Source organism: Anarrhichthys ocellatus, unplaced genomic scaffold, assembly GCF_004355925.1.
Source record: "Anarrhichthys ocellatus isolate YVR2014 unplaced genomic scaffold, GSC_Weel_1.0 scaffold33, whole genome shotgun sequence".
In the NCBI taxonomy this organism is placed as follows: domain Eukaryota; kingdom Metazoa; phylum Chordata; class Actinopteri; order Perciformes; family Anarhichadidae; genus Anarrhichthys; species Anarrhichthys ocellatus.
The window spans coordinates 37,777-53,870 of NW_022280063.1; positions in this window are offsets into that span (position 1 = coordinate 37,777).

The window sequence follows — 16,094 nt, forward strand, 5'->3', positions numbered from 1 at the left end:
AATCATAAAAGCATAATGAAAATAACATGATGCAGTAAGAGACGGCCTGTGTGAGTAAGAGACGACCTTTAATTGCACTGCGTACTGGCAGTTTTTGGTCTGTATATGGTGGACTAGTATTACCATTTCATTTTGGATGTAATATGATTTCATTGTTCATACTGCAGTTTATAGCTTCTTTATTTAATGTATTTATTATATGTTTTTTTCTGAAAACCCCGTCTGAAAACCTAATAACATTTTGAATTGAACTAAACTGAAACACATGGTGTCACTTTACGGTTCACATTTATGTTGTGAAATCTTACAGACTGCGTTCAGGCTCTGTCCAACTGGAACTAACTCAACTAAAAATGCATTCAACTGCAAGTGGGTCAGCAGGTGAGATGTCATATTTTCTCCACGGGTAAAATAAAAGAAAGATTTACTCAGTTAAACCTATGAAACATTCATAACCTTTATGTATTGTGGTTATCCACAATATGTCATGAAGGCCAATTGCCAATCCACAGCGGGAATATTTTTATTAACTGCGTTTCCCCAGGGTGAACTGTGTCAGCTTTGGCCCTGACATGGAAAGAATATCAACTTTCCCTAAGTGCATAAGAGAAACCACTCACATCTAGAGCGCATGTTGTGGCTTGCTTTAGTTTTCTGATGAGAAAAACATAATGGCACCAGCTGACTATTGTATTGATTCAAATTGCATACTTTCCTCCTCTGTTGAGATCTGCCATGGCCCGACTCTTGAAGAAAAGAACCACTTAACTTCAAAACATTAAGAAACAAATCAGGGTTCTGCTTTCTGTTATCAGCATAGACTGACTGCTGTCTCCAGCTGCATGAAATAAATCTTCCAATAACCACACGGTGTACGTGTCAGAAGATGGTAACACACATTACCGGGGTGTTCTGGAGTCTTAACATGCAGTTACTTTTGACGTGTGTGCACTTCTCTGACGCCAAACACTTAAACAAGTGCGACTGAAAGAAATAAGCAAACATCAAAGGACCAGACTGGGGTTAAGATTTCCAACCAATAAAACCACCAGCCCATCCCTCCACATCAACAACATGCATTTTTCTTACAATAATACGATTCCTCCAGGAGCTGTCCCACCCAACATCCTGCTTTCAATAACACTCAAGCTTTGATCTATATGTAAACTGAAGGCTTTTCCTTGTTGTACCGGACAAATGGCTCAAATCCCACACTATCGTCTTCTTAATAGGAGCCAGTTCATATTATTTTTTCTGAAAATGCTGCTGCTGTATTACAAACAAAAAGACACGTGTGAGGAAAGAGCATTGAGTTTCACATCTGCATTGTGTTAATTAGTCGCCTGATTCCATGTAATGTTTTTTTTTATTTGAGGGGGGGGGTCAAACTGAGCAGTGTACTCAAACAAGAACATTGGGCCTTGCTCTACAACATTCTGCTAAATAATATGAATTGATATTGATATTTTCTCTTAATGTTGGTTGAGTTAAAGAAACAGAAGAAGTCCAATGCACAAAACGCTCTTCATCCGAAACTGCTCCTGTGTTGAATGATGAATCCCACTTGATTGAAAATTAGAGGGGTGTTGCCGATTGTTTTATTTTTAGCATAGGTCACGCCCCTAAACACTATATAAGGGCAGGTGTTTTTTGCCCTGTGCAAATACTCACATGCACGTGGCTAAGAATTGGAGAGATGGGAACAGAAGAAGGACTTCAGCAGTAGTGAAACTGAGGTAAATCAATAAGCATCTAAGAGCAGTAAGCCACATGCCGAATGCAAGCAATATCCTCCAAGGTTTTCTATAGCTTCAAGTTGGACCAACAGTGTCTAAAACCGGGATTCTCAATTGCTGCTCATTGAAATTATACATTTTAATTCGGCCTTTTCATTTATGTGAATTCTTAAGCACATTTAGATATAAAGATAACTAGCAAATTAGAAAGAATCTAAATGTGATTATGTGAATTTAGAATCTAAATGTGATTATATAATATTCTTGTGTTTTTTTATGTTGCTCAAGTTTCCTTACGGTAGACAAACAATTTAAGGACTGTTTATTTTTTTCTTAGCCCATTGTTTTCCTTTTTAAATCATTTTAAAGAACACAAAGAAAAGCACAGAAATGACTTGGGAAGAAGTTAGGCAGGTTGTCTCAAGCAAGCCCCCGAGAGCAGCACTGGGCTGAGAGGCCTCGTGGGGTATTGCAAGTTCCAGTCGGATCAATGGACGCACACTGGGCCAAAAAGCAGTTTTACCATTCGCAATTATTGGAAAAGTAGCAGCTGTAAAACAGCCTGAATGCACCATATTTACTTTATTTTTTGGTCTTTGATCTATTCAATCCAATGACTAGTGGCAAAAAACGTGGAAGCCCAGTGAGCAGCTTTCCTAGAAATGAATAGAGCGTCATGTTTGAATGGCATATCCGGTTCTCATTAATACATCCATGGTCACAAGTCCACACCAGAGTTTCACCTGAAAAACTGGGCCATGATGTTTGACAGACAATAATGACAACTTTTTTGTTATCCGTTTCAGATAATTCCCCTGAATTAGTCATGCATTTTTCAATCAAGGTGACTCGATTTCAATCACAAATCACAAATTTGCCTCAGAGGGCTTTACAATCTTTAATTGACATAGTTGTCTTTATTCCTTGTTAATTCAAACTCCTAAAACTAGAGGCTCAGTCAGCAGCTCACCTCAGCTCCATAAACGTTTCAATTGCCTTCCCAATTCCCCTTCCCTTGTCATTGAAGAGAAGCCTTTATTTATTCCAGGAGGACCACTTATTCTAGTGTTACCTGTTGTTACCTTCCTACTCCCATATGGGAACTGCAGACTAATCGGACAGGGCAATCTAACCCGACAACCCTCTTGTACACTCTCTTACACACACACACACACACACACACACACACACACACACAAAACCTCCCCTCTCTCTTCCCCTTTCCCTCTCGCCTATCTGGGGGAGTGATCTAATGCAGCAGCTCTCCTGCCGTCTGGCTGCCACGACAGGTAAACTAAACCTGCGGCCTTGAATTACCCTCCTCTTTCCCTCCTCCTCCTCTTCCTCCACCTGTCTTCTCCTCCCTTTCCCTCCTTATCCTTCTCCTCCGCCCCTCCCCCCTTCCCTCCTGCCCCTCATCTCTGTCCTCTCCCGTTTCTACGTCCGGCTACGTGGTCTCACGCTTCAGGCTAGCGATGCGTGGTATTGGACTTGCCCTTACAACAGATGGTCTGTGTGTGTGTGTGTGTGTGTGTGTGTGTGTGTATGTATGTAAATGAGAGAGAGAGAGAGAGAGAGAGAGCAAGGGAGGGATAATGGTAACTGAGACAAGGCACATCCTCACTTTTCTTAACCTTCAATACTCAACTCTCCTCCACTATGAAAAAGGTTTATTGTTAGCCCCGCCCTCCTGTACTCTGTTGGTCAAGTCTGTGCCTCCAGCAGCTGTCACTGATCTAGAAGAGCTGTCATTTAAACTGAGTTTTAAAGCTAACTTTAATATGTTTTTTCGCTCTAATGGTAACTACACTCTGACATGAAACAGATAATCTCCTCCTGTTAGTGCTCCTAATGATTTTTGCAAGATTCCACCACGCCCGAAAAAAACAACCAATCAGAGCTGAGGAGTCTTGAGAATCTTGATTCATATTTGATCAGCACTGACTAGTTTGACGGATTGGTCGGAGTTCACGAAGCTGTGAAGAGACTCCTTGCCTCTGATGTCAGTAGCTATAACAAAAGTATATGCTTAATATTATACATGAACTATAAAAAACATAAATAGACTAAAGGAATACTTTCTTTGGTATTTATGTCATTAAAAAAAGTGCAATGATGATTGCTGGGTAATATGTACGTTGATATGTTTCATCGTGAAATCTGTATTTGATCATGTGACGGGACAATACGATCGGGTGAGTGCATGCTTCATAACTGGTAATTGGCGGGCACTAGGGCCAGTCATAATAGTGTCATAGTAGTGTGCACTGGGGCCAAATGTAACTACCTTACGCCACTGGTTTGAAAGAATCACTCATTCAGCTGACAAACTTTCACATCTGCAGCAGACGCAGAATGAAAATGTGTGCTATTGGCCTGTGCTTCGTTTATTCTGTGATGAAAGCATTTTACACGAGGTGATTGAAACCACCTGACCCATCTTTCGTTAGCAGTTATGCTGCTTTGCTTTCTCTCAGGCTGCACTTTAACTTTTCAAAGTGGATGTTGGGTCCTAACAACATGTTGTGTCCGGTCTCAATAGAAAGGATTGAATTCAAACACAATGTGTGCACAGTATGTCCCAGAAACAGAGACACTGTGTGCAAACATGCAGACCTGGAAGACATAAAAAACCCCTGCAGGGGTGGAAGATCCCTCTGAGATCATATGAGCGGGTGTCCATGGATGTATTTTGTGTGTTTGGTGTTATTCATAATCTATTAATTTATGTGTGAGTGCCACTGCGTGCCGAAAACGTTGTTTCTGTTTGTTGTCACTGCACGATGAACAGCAGCAGATTGATTCTCAGACTTTGATGAGATGTTGTGTGTAAGCAAGAGTGCGTTTTCTTTTCCCCCTCACAGATTAAATGTTGCTCATGTAAGCGAGAGCGTGTGTGTATGTGTAAGCAACAGACAGAGCGAGATAGGGAGATAAAGGCGGTGTGTGGGTGAAAGAGTGTGTGTGTGTGTGTGTGTGTGTGTGTTTGTGTGTTGGAAGAGTGTAAACATGAGACTGAGCCGAGGAGCCGAGACGCCCCAGGGGAAAAGTCCTAAACTTCTCGCTGGGAAAACCCATACCGAGCAGACATATAATATTGTGTGTTTTCTGTCTCTTCTTTTTAAAATGATAATGGTTTAGTTAGTTCATTTTCCACTTTAGAAAATAAAACTAATATTCCCCAACTTCCCCAATTCATTGTGGTCTTTTCTTCTTCATCGTGTTCTTTTCTGTGTGTTGTTTTTAGACACTTGCATGGATCACCGCAGTTTCCTCAGTGTTTTTTATTTATTTAACAGGACCACTATTTAATGTGTGTGTTTCTTGTGTGTGTGTATGTGTGTGAAAGTGGGGTAAAAAACTGGTTAGAAATCTAATCCAGACAAGAGTAAAATGTGTTCTTCTTCTTCCCTTTGTATGCCTCTCTCTGTCCTTTTCTCAACTGTTTCCTTGCTCTTCTTTCCCTTTTGCCTTCCAATGTCTTTCCCCGTGCCACGTCTTTTTCAATATCTTTTCTACATATTCGCTCTGTGCTTCTTCCTCCCTTCTTTCTTTTCTCTTCTGCACATCTCCTCCTGTCCTTTTCAGCCCCAGGCCACGGATCACTGTCACACACACACCCACACACATACATTGACAGAAGAATGCAGTAAGGGGAGAAGAGGGATAAGTCATTCTTAAAAAAAAGAAAAGTAGAGATGTGTAACTTAAGGTAAACTGCCTCTTGGCCATGTCATGTTGTGTGATGGAATGATGGCTGTGTGGCTTGCTTCTGTCTGTTCTGCCATGTATTGTTTGGATAAACACATTATAATATACAGTTTGTGGCTTACCGGTCAGTCATGAAACCGGCTGAAGTCCACTCAAAACCCAGCATGATGCAAAAATCAACACGTAGATTTAGCACATTGGCTAGCTAGCAAGCTCCGCGCTAAATGTTTGCAGAACTGGCAAATATATACTGAGGTAATTACAATGAATTATGGAAAATAAGCAAGTACACTAAGTAGGTGAGGGGGCACCTTTTTCCAATCTTTGTCTGAGGGGAGGCCCACAGTCTCAGACTTGGTCTAACCTCTCCACAGGCCCCCAGTTGGAGGTGACAAGGACCATAGTACAAGGAAGGTGTCCATTTCAAACTGGCAGGAACGTAGGAAATATATAAAAAGAAAACAATGGCACCAGTGAGACTGTCCATCCATGAAGAAACAACCACTGTCCCAAAAAATGAAATTAATTTATGTTCAAGTGACAAAGCCCTCTAGTGGCTGTAGGAATTACGTCAGAAGCAATGGACAAAGTAAGACATCATAGGGTAAAGTTGAACTTTAACAAAATATTGGAATTTGACATGGGAGATCGCAGGTACATTTTATTTTATTGACCATGACAATGAAGTGACAATGAAGTGACAATGACACTAACCTTAACAAAGTTGTGATTTCAACCTAAACCCCGATGTTCGCCTAACCTTAACAAAGTTGTAATTCAAACCCGAACCATGATCTTTTTCCAACCTTAACCAAATATTTTTTGCATCTAAACCTGAACGAGAGCATTGTCACGTCACAGGACTCAACGATTTGGGAAGGCACAGGCATATAATGTGTGCCTAACGATAGGGGCGTCAGATCAGAAAACACCTCCATGTGTCGTTCTTGAGGGTAGTTAGTTACAAAGTAGATATTTTGTGATTTAACCTGTTGTTAAAGTTGATTTGATGACTGACAAGGGCCTTGCATGGTCATGCAAATTTAGTATGGTCGTCTGCCAAGAAAAGTTATAGAAGTCGGGTGTTACTTTCGTAAAGCCGGAAAAGATTGGGCCAATAAGGCACGGGACTCCGACCTGGGAGTCTGCTGACTGCATCCCAACTTCTGCCAGCTTTCAAAGCTGATTTCCTTCAACCCCAATTGTTTCCTGAACTTAACCAAGTAGTTATAGTTGCTACAGTATATCAATAATCCCTGCTGATCGCAGTGCCAGATCAGAAAACACTCCCATGCAGGCTGACGAACATATTGTTTACTGTGGGCTTGTTGGAACAAAGAGTCACAGCATCCTTGAAAGGTGAGTTTGTCACTACAACCACAATTTAGCTTTTCTTTCCTCTGTGCAAAATCAAAACTTCCTCCATGTCTTCTTCCTGTAGATCTGGTCCACCCACCACATTCAAATTCCACAACACTCAAACAGATGGGTATCTCCATTGAGAAAGGGTCTGTCGTAAGTGCTTTAATTGGCTGCAGATGCTGACTGACACAGAACATCAACCATGTCTCCAAAGCAGTAGAGGGAAAACACCCACACAAATACTGAAAGCAGGTTGGGCAGAGAACAAAAGAGTGTCCTCTTGGCTGAAATTACAATTACAAGCACACACACTGAAACCCAGTTGGGTACATCTAACCCAAACATCCCAGGCCATTAACAAAATCAGTAGAGGTGTTGTGACAAGAGTTAATCCAACCACTTGATAATTCCATGACAAGATTGTCTGAGTTTATTATCCTGTCACTGACTCCCACAGCTTCTTTGTGATTTTAAAGCTCACAGAATATTTATTGGAAAAACAAAGCTTCTTGGATGACACACCGTATTTTTTTTTTTTTCGTTCTCACAAATATTTAAAGCCCTCAAAACACATCATGCGCCTCAAGGGCTGTGAGAAGGCCATGATATCCCCTGACAGTTTGCAAAATTGCACGTATTCCTATTAAACCGTTCGGTACGAGGCTTACGAACCGAACCATACGTTTGAATAATACTAGTGCATTTGGAAAATGCAGAAGCTTAAATTGTGGGAAATATAATGTTTTCGGTGGACTGCGCTCACGTAGGAGACAACGAGCTGTGTGACCTCTGAACCCGGAACAAAACAAAACACAGCTGAGGCACCGCACGTGTGTTCTGGGAGGCTATGCTAAACTAGCTTAGCAGGAAAATGCACACATGCTACACTCTCCCCGCAGCGTTTAGGTAGCTGTTCCCTACTGATTCAATCAGGACTAAAGCAATCGCCACACAATCCCCATTTCTCCAGACCATAATTCTTGCTTTGTAAAAGAAAACAGCCCAAACAGATTAAATTGTCGGGACATGGCGGTATGCTTCGTAAATTAACGGACAATGCATACAGTCAAAATGAATATAATTAACACAATGACATCAACAATCTCACAAGAACCAGTCACATATATTCATATGACAACAAATCAATCCAGCAGACCTGCAGGGGAACACGCATTCTGCTACACACTCGAGGGCCATTCAGATAGTAGATGTAAACAAACAAACGCAGTTCACTTACCAAATGCTGTTCACTTAAAGACAAACTCCATCCTCCTTTTTTGTTGAAAAAACAAAGCTAGGTAAAAAATAAAATAATCTACACCAAGCAAAATGCTAAAAATGTCTTCATTTCTTCCATATCTTTCAATTTGAACTCTTACTACTCCGACTAAGCTCTGCTGGCTACCTTAAGTTTCATTTCACAATAGTCACGTGCTCGCCCACTGACTAATCACAGCGCACGCTGCACCTCACTGCAGAGCTGCACGTTAATACTGAGCTGCACGTTAATGCTGACGTACTTGTAGGCCAGCTAGAAGGCTCTGGCACGTCAAAGAATATGACGTGCCAACATGTCAAACTAAAGATCTGATTGGTTGAACACTATGACAATCAACAACATCGTCCCCATTCACTTAAACTGCAAAGGGATTCACTTGTGAGTCTGCAGGCCTGGGCCTCTGTTCTTACCTAGAGACACAGAGGTGAAATCTGATTGGATAAAAGCTCTACTTAAAACAAGCTGCACTGGAAGCAGAGCAACTGAGGAAGACAGTAGCTGTGCAATGAGAAAATAAGATAATGGAAAAAATATTTTTATAAATTATAATACATGTAGCGTATTTAAGAAAAAACATTAAATTATAAAATAGATATAACTTTGTGATTCTGTTTAGGCCAGCAGAGAAGGCCTTGCAGGCCCTGACGGCCCACCAGTGGTGCAACACAGCTATTTCACTTGAACTATCTGGCTCTCCATTCCCCCAAAGATCAGAACCATCAAGACGGTTTGTCATTGGGTTTACTCTGTCCCTGCCAGAAAATGCTCTGATATTTGCATTTGAATGAATAGATTTCACTGCAAAATGTTGTTTTAAATTCTGGTGTTGACCCTAAAATAAGCTCTCAGGTGTTTCTCGCTCACACTGTGAGACAAAAAAATAAATGATATTGAAGAATATTAGAAATTAGATTTATTCGGAGAACAATGAAAATCTAAAGAATTCAGAGTTCACATTCTGCAATAACAACAAACAAACAAAGGACAACAAAGCTGATGCGGTCAGTTTTGACCTAACTTTCAGTCGCACCAAGAATTTCACATACATTGACAAACCTCGTCCTGAGGGGCGGGGAGGTGGTGTTGCTGCTGTTTACAGGAAGGACATTAAAACAACCACCATTCCCATTCCTGCCGTTCATTCTTTTGAACACCTTGCCTTCAAACTCTCTGGTCCCACTCCTTTGGTTACTGCTGTAATCTACCGTCCCCCCAAGCCAAATCCCTCCTTTCTCTCTGACTTTTCAGAGTTTTTGACTCAGCTATGTGCCGTCTCACCTTCCGTTCTCCTCCTAGGTGATTTTAACATCCACATTGATAACACTGACTGTAAATCTACGACAGAATTCCTGGAACTACTACAATGCTTCAACTTCACACAACATATCAACTTCCCCACCCACAGCCGAGGTCACATCCTGGATCTGGTCTGCTCCACTGGTCTCACAATACCACAACTCTCCAGCCTCAACCTCAACATCTCTGACCACCTGGCTATCACCATGGACATTGACATCCCTATCCCCATGCCAAAAACAAAGCGCAACATATCCTTCAGAAATCTCAAATCTAACTCCCCCACAACTCTTTCAGCCTCTCTTGCCAGTACCATGTCTGCCTCCCCTGCCCCGCTGTCTGATAATCCCTCCGATCTTGTAAACTACTACAATAACACACTCTCCTCCTGTCTTGATCAGCTGGCTCCCATCAAAACCAAAACTGTCTCATTCACACACTCAGCTCCCTGGTATACTCCTGAACTCCACCAGATGAAATCTCGAAAGCGCCAGCTTGAAAGACTGCAAGAAAACCGGTTTAACAGTCCATCTATTCTGTTAAAAAAAAAAAATAATAAATAAAAAATGTTTTGGGGCAACCGTGGCTCACTGGCTTAAGAGGGTTGTCTGGTAACCGCAGGGTCAACAGTTCGATCTTCGACTGGGACGTGTCACGTGTCGAAGTGTCCCTGAGCAAGACACTGAACCCCCGGCTCCCGGGCGCCTGTCATTGGCAGCCCACTGCTCCCTATATACAGGGATGGGTCAAATGCAGAGGTCAAATTTCGTGTATGTGTATATGTATATGACAATAAAAAGGGTTTCTATTCTATTCTATTCATCTCCAAGCCCTCTCCGACTACCTTCAACAATACAAAGACGCTCTCATTTCAGCCCGGTCCACCTACTACTCACACCTCATACACTCTGGCTCCTCTAACCCAAAGGCTCTCTTCTCCACAATAAACAAGCTTCTCAAACCCAAGGACAACACCTCCACATCCTTCACAGTGAACAAATGCAACTCTTTTCTTTCATTTTTCCAAACAAAAATTGACACCATTTACAGCAACCTGAACACCTCCCCCGCCTTTTCCATCTCTCCACCTGGTAACTTGATTTCTCAAAGGTCACCTAAATGTGAATCCTGGTTTCTGTAAGTGGGGTGAGGTTCAATGAAGCTAGGTTTCTGCTGGAGGAATCCATCTTTCTTGGAAATGTGTAAAGAAAATAAACCAGGTTTCTTAATTCTTCTAATTTGTATGAAGGAGTCTTCAGATTATAAAGCCTCATCGTGAAACCAACAAGCAAGATGGACAGTACAGACAGTTGAAGATTGTTCTTGTATCCAAACTACAAAGTCCCAATTAAAGTGAAAAGAAAAGAAAAGAAGAAAAATAGATCTTATTGCGGCAATCCCTCAAAACCACTGTGACGGGTGTTTTTTTTTAAAAGTTCTCTTACACTCGATTCTTGTATACAATTTGCAACGGACATTGTAATTGATATTTAAGGAGCTTCATGACATGATATCACTCATCATTCAAAGAGAAAGGAGGCTCTTGTTTGTTAGAAGTGAACTGCGGTGTTACCAAGGTGCCACTCAAATGAATTGGCCTCTGTCAAAAAGGCTTTGTTTCACATGTTCCCTGGAAGTCGTTGAGAGGGATTCTGTGGAAATCACTAACTGAAGAAGAATTACACCAGACAGGTTGTGGGAACCTCGACCAAAGCGTGTTTCTGTAAAGAAAGGAATTCGTAGTTTTGATGAAATTTAACATTTAAAAAAATATCCGTGGGTGGATTATTCTATAATTCCTTCTTTTCTGTGTGAGGTAGGGCCACCGCTTGTTATTCCTGAAGCTTAACAAAACTTATCTTCAATTTTATAAAAATATCATAATCTTTTCAGTTGTTAGCAGAGGTACTCTTTATTTCAGGCGAGGCAGGTTGCCTCCATAGAATGGGAACTTGCCATTCTGCAAAAAAACAACAACTGAGTGCTGACATGCTGGAAACACATAGCAGTGCATGCAACATGAACACAAACATACACACCTTCAATTCTCACACACATATTTGCAACATAACAAAGCCTGTTTGATCTCTAAAAAAGGTTTTATTCTCTGCCGGCAGCTAATCGTCGTGTTAAACCATTTTGTCTGCCTTCACAAAAAGGTGAAGAAGCCTTTTTTCACTTTCTGCTCATCTGTTCTCACCTCTGACATGACAGAGCTCCAGATGTTGTAGCGTCCTAGTCAAATGAACGAAAGCCTTGACTGATAATCTCGATGCTGATTATTTGTTGTCAGTGCACTTCATTACAACATCTACCATAAATCCAATGGAAAAGCTGAACAGTAAACAAGACAATAAATAAGAACTCCGTTGGGAAGTAATTACATTACATGAATTGATTAATAGCAACAGGAAGTCAGCTCAATGAATGCTTAAAAATAAACAACAAACCGTTCAGACTTTATTTATTGTCCGTCTATGAGAGATCCATGTTTCACCATATTGTATTTTCTTTTATACCGTTTCCCTTTGATCATCAGGTTCAGTTTTATTTGATTTTATTTATTAAATACATCTAAGCAAAAAGAAGGACACTTTATAGCACTTACTTGTACATCAAATCCAACAACTTTTCAAATACTTTTAAGGTGTTGGATGGTTGAAGTCAGAAACACATTTCTGAGTAAGAAATCCTATCTTATTCTCCATGATGTGACAGGGAACTTTTAAGGATGTTCCTTTCGTTCAAAGGATTTGAGGCCTTATTTTATTAATGAGAAATAAGCAAAGAAAAACATCAAATTGTGACCTTTACTTACTTAGTTCCGAATAATGATGTGTGTTGGGATTTGTTGTACTGTCTGCACTTTTGGACTTTGAAAGATTTAAGGACCTAAACATGAAGTCATTAAAATATATTTCTCATTCATTCAGTTCCTGCGTATTCCTGCTAGAGCCTCTCCCAGTATGAGCTGGGTGAAAGGCAGGGGAAACACCTTCGGCACGACACCAGTGTGCCGAGTACACAGTGCAATATGTATGCTAATATCAAACACATGTTTAATTTGACCAAATAATCAACGAGTCAAACGAAATGTGTGCACCATCTGTCCAACACAATATAAACGCACGGTTGTAAATATTGACCTTCATGATCATTTTTTAGGGAGCAAATTAGTATCACATTATTACAGGAAACATCTTGTGTTTGCTTTGTGAGCCTAGTGTGTGTTTGCATGTCTTATTAAATGAAATGAACCTCTATTTACACAGGGAAGGTTTGCTTAGCACCAATGCTCCTTTAGCAACACCCTACTTCACACTCACACATACCGGCTGCAGCCCGGTATATGCCCAGGTTCTGATGCAACTGGAGCTGCCTCAGTGGTTTAGTGCCTTGCTCATGGAAACCCCAACCCTGGGCATTGAGTGAGGGGAAAGTATTAGTCATTCACACTTTGGTCCGGAAGGTTTTTTTGCATGTCAATGTGCCTTATTGTGTCCTGTATGTCACGCAGTGGCACCATATTGACATGAACTGTTAAACAAACATCTCTTCACAAACCAGCTTTTAAACCATTTGTGATGACTAAAGGCCTGGTCATACCAGAAAGTGCACAGCGAAATGAATCCAAGCATCTTCGCCAATTGTATGGTTTTAGACTAAACTTTTTCGACTCACTCCGTATCCACTTGGTCGGTGGCCCCGCGCTTTGAGCTATGACGCTCTAGGTACCCCTCTAGCGTCGGCTTTGGACTCCAAGTCAAGTCAATTTAATTTACGTAGCCCTATAAAGCCTTTACACACTCAGTTGCCAGGTACACCTAGCTAAATCCAGTTATGCCAATAACCGTAAGCTGAAAAACTTGAACTGGTTTTCAGATGCAAAGATGCGTGAGCAATGGTATTCATGCCACGTTTACAACCAAGGGGTTAAAGACGAGTTGATGTTAAAACATATGAACACATGTTGAAAGCAATTTAATTATTATGTATCAACTGACATATATGAAGAGATTGGATGAAAATATATGGCTTCATATTTCTGTGGGAATGGGCAATGTTTTGCTGACTGGCTGAGCAAATGCATTGGTCTGAAATAACGTATACATTAGTTAAGTAAGCATTACTTAAGTATTCGATTTGAATTCTTGTCATAGAGTGGTTTCAGTGATCTGAATGCAGTTCAGTAATGAAACATTCACATGAGTAAATGGACTGCTTGACTCAGCAGCGCATTCGTCCCGAAAAGTTGAGGAAGAGGTTTTCCAAAGGATTGAAGGCGCTCGACTCTTTAAAAATTCAAAAGACTGTATTAACCTTGGCCGATTCATAACGCACCGGTGCATCTCTGCACACAGACGTTCTTTGAGTGGAACATTGACTCAGAGGTTTGCCTGTAAGCTTCAGTTCTACATCACGATGTGCAAAAATGTAGGTGTAAGAAAAAGTATTTTGAAGACGTTAAATAATGTATGCCAGTATTGTCATCAACCCGTGAGTGGAGGTGTGGAGGTTCGCATGCAGCCCAAAATGTGTGGCCGCGTGGATTCTACGTATGGTATGACCCACCGGGTCTGTAATTTCATTCCATCCATATGTGCAACATGCATTGCAACATAAAACAAAAATCATCAGGACATTGTTATTATATATGAGAGCACTATATGTCATACCTCCAATTATTCCTGTACCAGCATGTACTGCACATAAATTGAGTCCCAGACTCTTTAACACTCCCAAAGAGCCTCTGTGACGACTTTGATGCTACAGAAGAACGAAAAAAAAAAGGTAACCTGCATGCGTTTTCTTCGAGAGAATGCTCCTATGGATTTTAAATTACGATATCATTGTCACACGGTCACCAGGATGCTGAAAATCTCCAATTTGAATACCCGTTCAGCTATTATGAGTTTAAAAAAGAAGTGGTTAGCAGGTAGGAGTTTGACACACAGCATTTAAAACAGCAGAATTTTGTGCCAAATTCAATTCATTCCAATAGCCTTGCTGCAGCAACAGTGCATTTGCTTACAGGGGCGAAGTAAACCGCCATAAGTCTTTTTTTTCTTACTCGACTGCAAATTTGCACCAGTGACCAACGACAAGTCGGTTTAACACTGCTGACCTTTTGGGAAACGGAGCGCTTCCAGAATGGAGGAAGCTATCGTAGCATATTTCCACGTTCACTTATGTAACCCTCCTGTCAGAGTATTGACTCCTCAACAACTCTTTAGTCCTTTGGATATACTGTGCAAACTCACCGTTCCGTTAGCGACCAAGCCGGGCTAACGAGCTAACAAACTTGCTGACTAACTGTTATTAACAGTTAGATCGACATCGAGTTAGATCGAATACTTCTGTTTGTCCTTCCTCCTGTCCTTTATAGTCTCCCCTCCTGTCACTCTTATTCTCTCCCTCTCTCCTCTTCGTGCTCTTCGCTCATTTTTTCCTCCTTTCCTCTCTCACCTACTTTTCTACCTTCTCTCACTCCATCACTCCTCCTGCTCCCCCCCCCCCCCCCCCAAGAGAGCAGGATGAATAATGCAGTGTTCTGCTCTGATAATCATCATCATCACCGGTCTTTCCTCTGATTTCTCTTTCTTTCTTAGCTATAAAACATTTTTCTTTTTCTTTCTTTTCCCCTTCGTGGCCTAGTTTTCAGCAAAGTATGACTTCCATCTAAGCAAATGAAAACATATTGTCACAAAACTGTCTGGTGTTTTAGATCATTTTTGTGTGTTACAGAAGTACAGACTGTAAAGCCCGAGAAGACAAACTTGTGATTTTTGGCAATACAAATAAATGTGACACTATTTCAGAGGGTGAGTTGCCAAAGGAGAGCGGTTTCGATGACGTCAAGGTGAAGGACACTGCTGGTGAGTGAGGATTATTCATTCTATGTTTAGATATTGTGTTTTATGTGCATCTGGTCAGTCTATATATATATTTCAAATGTGATTTTTTAAATGTCATGTTTCTTTTTTCATCAGGTACATTATTGTCTCCATTTCTAAGGCTGCAGCATATATGAGCATTTCTGTTGTAGGAATAACAGCAGATGTGACATTGAAAATGTTGTTATATATTGAAATACGTGTGGTATAAACTGAATGTCCATGGTAGCCTACATTTACATTTTTAGTATCGGTGACACTTAGATAAATGCTATATCTGTAATTTATACGTCCGATTTTTGGAGAATAACACTGTAAACACACACATTTATGTAGTACAAATGTACTACATGCTTTTTAGAAATACTTATTAGGATGCTTCAGTGCAGTAAAACCTGAGCGCACACACACACACACACACACACACACACACACACACAACAGCACACACACATTCTAACAAGAAAAAAAGGACTGTTACACAGACATGTGCTCACATGTACACAAACACACACACACACACACACACACACACACACACACACACACACACTGTCTCATACAGTAAACTCAGTCCCTTGGGACCAGCAGTCTATAATCAGCGCTGGTGTCATGCCTGTGTCAACACAAATACACTCTCTCCCTGTGAGGTCTCTGTGAGGTCTGTGTGTGTTTACTGAGGTGTTTCACCAGGGTGTAGGGAGGCTTCCACTCCCTCAAAGCTACAATAAGCGCACACACACACACACACACACACATCCTGTGCATGTAACCCACGGCCTTCACTCTCTTCTTCCTCTGTTTATTTGTCTAGAT